Genomic DNA, 6,002 nt, shown 5'->3' with positions numbered 1-6,002 from the left:
AGGTGCCTCTTGGGATGATCTAAAGCAGTGTTTCTCAACCCATGGGTCCTGGCCCGAAAGTGGGTCATAAGGGTTGTGAACAACCTGTAAACATGGATTAACAAACTTAAAAAAAAAGGATTTTCCTTTAAAGGAGAAAAACATGGGAAACTGCAGCTTTTCCCTTGCAGGCTGGTAGAGTTCCAGCTTGTGAGGGGCTGCTTGGGGCCCCCACACACACTCTCCCTGCCCCACACATTGGGGGGCTAGGGGACAGTGGATCAGGAGTGAGGAGCACTGGCTTGAGACTGGCCATCCATGTTTACAGATGGGTCCTGGTCCAAGAGATTGAGAAACACTGGTCTAAAGCATCTAAAAAGACATCAGGCCTACACCCTACTGAAATCAGTGGAAGCTACGTATCCATTTATTTAGGCACTTTTGAAACTCCCAGCTATCTGCATGTTTCAGCCATTACGTACCACTGATAATCTAGCCACTGCTACCTAAGTGACAATGGAGGAATAAGCCTCATCAGAGCACCCATCATTTAAATTTGCAGAGTATATGCCCTCATCATCATGCAACTACAGGCTGCCACAATGAGCAAAGTGTTTGTGGACTCTTCTCTGAGGGGATCTATGCATGCCTGTAGGAAGGAGACTAGATATCTCTGGTTCTGTCTTAAATGATTATATCTAGTTATATCCTTCCCCCAAAAAGTAGTTGGAGAAAGCGCATAACATTTAGAACTGTGTGGCCCTAATCCATTTTCCTGTCTGACCACGATCTTCTGGAGTTGTGTTGCTTAGTGTCTGTTAGCAGGCCCATTTTCAGGAATTCTAAATTCTTCTACAATAGCTGAAAGCTTGCATACAAGGTCTCAGAAGCTTTTTATTAATTTCACCGAATGAGTTATCATTTTTTTGAGCTAGTGGATGACATCCATTCATCAGCAAGTGATGATGGATATTGCAGCTATTCTACTGACTGGTGGTGCATTTTCTCTTGTGGCTGTAAAGACCAATGTTAGATGTCCAGGTCTGCCACAGTGGTCATAGGTGTACATGGCATTAGGGGCCACTGTACTGACAGGCTGTTTCCTTCAGTCACATTTTTCTGTCACATTGGAGTAAAATTCCAGTGGTTTTAGTTAAGAAAAGAACAAAAAAGAAAAAAGAAAACAATGAATGAAAAAATTATTAGGCTGACATCTACTTAATCTTGTGGGTATTTTACATTTAAATTAATATACTATGGATCTATTAAAAGGTGGTAATGAAAATATACAGCAAATACTTATTTATCCAAAAGCCAGACTATTATTTAAGATAGCTAGCACCTCTGGAGACTGGGAAATCATAAATTTAAATATGTTTGAGAATAGTCCAGAATAAACCCTAATGTCCAAGCCACTTTCTTTCAGAAGTGTCCCTTTCTGGGGCAAACATCACAGCTCTTTGAAGATATGGATGAGGAGGCAGCAATTATGAATTATTTGCTGATCTGGAGCAAGACTAACTGTCAATGAAATGAGACTGTAATACTGGGTCATCTGCCAAAGAAAAGAATCTTAAAATTTATCAGGAACAAATGTCAGATTGGATTGAAAGAAAATAGTTGTGCAGTACATATATTCTTGGATAAAAGAGTTTGACCTGACCCAAGAAAGGAGTGGAAACTATATCAAACAAGGAGACTTTACAAAGATTCATTGTTATGTTAATCTAGCTCAACAGATTTGTCTCCAATTTGTCACAATTAAAGGCTCTATTAAAATGCTGCTTGAAAACAGAGCAGAAGAGCTGTACCAGGAGACAAACTTTTGGGAATCAGAAACAAGCTGTCACAGAGCCTGGGCACAGATCTATTTTGAGATTAACAAAGTACCTTGCTAGTGCAAGTCCATATGGACTGGGGGTGGTCCTGCCGCAAGACGGCAGCCCACCTGCACATGCTTGCACAGCAATGACCACACACAACAGGACTGTCGCTGGATTCAAGAAGAAACGCGGGCAATGGGCTCGGACCTCCCTCCTCAGCCTGCTGCTGTGGGTGCTGAGCCCCGTGGGCACTCGCCCTGTGTCACCAACTTCAAGGAAGGAGCCACTGGCACCTGGCTAAGCTCTGTGAGTGCTGCCTTGTGGTGGGGCTCCCCATGCCACTTCCACCTTTTGAGCAAGAAGGTCCTTTACCAAGGGGTGCCAGAAGCAGCTCCCCGGCCTACCCGGCTGCAGGGAAGGGCAAGCAAAGCCCCAAAAACCATCCCATACCGGTCACAGGTCTCCCTGGGGCTTTACTGCCGCTGCGCCAGTGTTTCCCAACAAAAGCGTGCTGTCAGAAACCAAGAGGCGCGCTGCAGAACTGTGCCACAGCAACGAGCTACAATAGCGAGGAGGGCGGGGAATGCCTTAACAGGTGGGCCGCGGAAACGGTTTATTAACGTAAGCCTGCCTTGGGCTGGAAAAGGTTGGACGACACGTCCCTACGCCTCCCTCTCGTGGGCCTCTGGTCGTCCCTCCTGCCCGGGCTGCCGAAGCCCCGGGCACCAGAGACAACTTCCCCTACTCGTCCTCCGGCCCAGCTCTCGGGTATCTGCGCCCTCGCGCATGGGACAGGCCGGGCACGTGCCTGAGAGCAGGGCGGGGGAGCACCTCTGGACTGGGCGGGGGACGCTCGGGAAGGCCCGCTCTCGCCTGCGGCCGCCACTGGAGCAGCACGAGACCCCCCCGGCCCGGCCCGGCCCGGCCCCACCTGGCGTCACACGGCCCGGCTAGGGCGGGGTGCGACGCTCCCGAGCAGCCAATCACAGCGCCGCTTGGTCCCGTTCCCTTCCAGCCAATGAGAGACCGGTCTACAAGCCCCCCCACGCAGGGGGTGGTGGAGCTGCCAGCCCGCTCCCTGTTCCAGCCAATCGGGAAGCAGCTCTCAGCGAGGGCGGCCGCTCCGGGCTCTCCCGCACTCTCCGCCGTGCCCTGCCCCTGGGGGCCCGGCCCGGCCCGGCCCAGCCCAGCGCAGCCGGCGGCTGCACCAACAGCAACAGGCTCTGCGCGGACGTGCCGGGCTGCAGCAGCCACTCGCGAGGCCTCGCGCCGTTCAGAGCAGGTGGGAGCGGGACCGCGAGCGGCCCGGGGCAGGCGGGCGGGTGGCAGCTGCCCTCGGCGCGGCGGCCAAGATGGCATCTGTCACGGGCGGCAGGTGCGAGTCGGGCGGCGCCGCAGGTGGACGCGCGGGGAGCCCGGAGCGCGGCGCCTGCCGAGCGCCCCTGACTGCGCCCCGGGCTGGGAGGGAACCCGCGGGACCCGCCGCCGCGCAGCCCGGGTCCCGCCGCCTGGTGCCGGCAGCGCCCCCGGCCCGCAGCCCGCTCGGAGCCGCTCCGGACCGCCTGGCGGCGGGCCTGGCTCGGCGGCTTCTCGCACCGCGCGCTCAGCAGTGATTCCGGGCGATGCTGAGCGGCGGCGTCTCCACTGACGGGGCTAATGCCCCGCCTGACTGTGGGCACCGGCCCCCGGGGCTCGCTCAGAGCGCCGCCGCAACGGGTGTTGGCAGGGGCAGGGGCAGGGCGCTGGCTGCCGTCCTCCCCTCGGGGAGGTGGTGGGTCTGTGTCGGGTCAGGCTTAGGATGGGTGATTTGGTTAGGGATGATCTGGCCTCAGCAGGTCCTCTGCGGGCCCCTCCAGCCCGACTTCTGTCTAAAATATTTTGGCTTTCACTGAATCAGAAACGCATTACAAATGATGTTTGCTGCCGTGGTTCCCTTGCTGTACCTGTGGCAGTTCAGGGTGTTATGTCTTGTGTCAGGGTTGGCTGTTGTCTTATGTGGAGTTTAGATGATCAATTGGATGGGATGGTTTGGACAGGGATGATCCAAACAGGTTTGGGCTAGGTGACCTCTGGAGGGCCCTTCCAGCCCTACTTCTCTCCGATCCTATGAAAAATATCCTGTCCTCAGCGCACAGATTCTTTATTTGCATTTTGTATTTTATAGGATATGGCGAATATACATTTTAAGATAAGTGTGTGACACACTTTTATTAACCCACTTCATACTTAAAACCTTTGAAAACCTTCCATAAACTCTTAATTATCTTGCAAATCTTGCTGTGCATCTCAAGTACAACAGCAGTTCCTAAACTTCAGGCACTTGCCCAGGTGTCACTGAAATCTAGGCCTTTTTATTATTTCATTTACATCAGGGCTTTCAGTTTGGAAAATCTAACTTACTACTATACCAGCAAAGTGAATAGATATTTGTAGAGATGTGAAACTAAGTAGTTAGTATTTTTGGTACGTGAGGCATCTTCAGTGTTATGTATTTTTTTTTTGTCTCCTGTCTAATACATAGAGATTTTATTTTATGAGTAAATTCTGGAGTCAGAAATGAAACACTTGTCTCAAATTAGCACAGAGGATCAAAACTCTTATTTCCCATTTTGTTCTGTTTTGGAATTTACTTTAGCTTTGGACTAAATGTTGCCAGTAGGATTGTACAAAACTCTGAAGTTCAGAAAGGATGAACATATTATTTGTGGTCACCAGCATGGAGATGCCTTTTATGTTTGTAGTCTCCAAAAGCTGTCTGTCAGACATCACAGTTCAGGCTCCTGTTTTTAAGTTCTAATCAATGCAGGTTTCTGTTGAAACCTGTTCTGGATCTAATGTTTTCTGGGTGTGGTCATAACATGAAATAAGATGGTGTTGGCCCAGAGCTTGAGGATGTGGTACTGAAATGGATCAGTTGGTTTTACTAAGAGAATAAAGTTGATTTTGGAAGCTTATTTTTTAACGAGATGGTTATTGTCACAGTAAAAGTAAATTGGAATTTCATAGAAAGACAATATGGTGATCAAGACTGATTTTAGAAAACAAGGGCAAAAGGTATATATCTAGTTCTAATTTTTTGACTTTCTAGTAGATTTTTCGGCTTTTATAGGACCCCTCCTGTATTTGAGACCTGTTGACTAGCCAGTTGCAGTTATGGAAATTGTATTTTCTGAACGGTGTTTTTGAGAATCGGGACCCTCTAGCTTTTGAATAACTTTGGAGGGTGACAGCTTTCTAATCAAGCTGATCATTAAGACTGTTGGCAGTTCCATCTATTGATTTCTAATTTAGTGCTTGATTTTTTTTTTTTCGATTTTTTTTTTTCTCAGCATCAAACTCTTTACTTTCTTATCTTCCTCTGTTTCTAATCTTAGACTGTCTGAAACCATTCACCTTTTGCTACATAGTCCAACTAAATTCTTGAGACCTCATTTAAAATCATTTCCTTGAATTCAGTGAGATTTTGTTTTTGGTCATTGGCATCAGCAGGTATGCTGCAGGATGGTCAGGAGATGGCTGCTTTTTGCTGGGGAAGATTCTCGGAGGAAATGATCAAAACAACCTTTTTTGAATTCAGGCTTTCAATAGAAGTAGTTTCTCTCCAGGTGTGGAAGACTTGCTGAAGGAGCTGCATCAGCTGAGAGGTAGAAATAAGTCAGTCTCTGTTCTGCATTTCTAAGGCACTTGAGATCTGGTGGGTGCCTGTTCTGCAGATTTTCTGAGCTTTGCTAGTAGAAGTTTTGATTTTTGATCAACCATTTTGGGCTGGCAGTGTCTCCTATGATCATTAATTTCTTAGCATTACTTCCCTGTTTGCCCTAGTCTGCTTGAAACTCTTTCCTCACTTTACTAGCTGCCACTTTGACCCTTTTATAAACTTTTATTCATTGAGGTCTGACTTTTTAATCTTCTTGTCTTCCAGTTGCTCGGTTTCTACCCAGTTTGGCTTGTTTGCTGAATTAGTCTAATTTGGTCCTATGTATAGTAGACAATCCTAGTGTTAGAATGGCAATATTTCACATGTGAATACTGGTTATACACATTTCCTCTCTTTGATGCTGGTAGGACATTTTATTCTGAGTAGGGTTAGCCACTGATGCCTGATTCTTACTCTATTGTAGCAATGCCAGTGTACACTGCAAGGGCTGGTATAACAGCAGTAACAATATAATTAGTCTCCCCAGAGCAGTGCTCTTGCCA

General features: G+C 48.3%; 1 protein-coding gene across 6 annotated transcripts in view; it reads left to right on the top strand.

Annotated features, from left to right (window-relative positions):
* The first annotated feature begins 2,866 nt into the window (after positions 1 to 2,866).
* Positions 2,867 to 6,002, top strand: part of MPP7 (MAGUK p55 scaffold protein 7) — a 281,685-nt gene continuing 278,549 nt past the window's right edge. For 3 of the 6 annotated variants that reach the window (XM_090047425.1, XM_090047426.1, XM_090047427.1), the window contains exon 1: positions 2,869 to 3,084. The gene's annotated coding sequence lies outside the window, so the exon portion shown is untranslated. Of the gene's footprint in view, positions 3,085 to 6,002 lie in introns of all 6 variants that reach the window. The other 3 variants (XM_090047429.1, XM_090047431.1, XM_090047430.1) reach the window with 3 other exon arrangements.

This window comes from Crocodylus siamensis, chromosome 5 (genome assembly GCF_052110815.1).
Source record: "Crocodylus siamensis isolate JL-2025a chromosome 5, ASM5211081v1, whole genome shotgun sequence".
NCBI lineage: Eukaryota > Metazoa > Chordata > Crocodylia > Crocodylidae > Crocodylus > Crocodylus siamensis.
The sequence above is the reverse complement of the archived record's forward strand: the minus strand, read 5'-3'. Positions and strand labels throughout refer to the sequence as shown.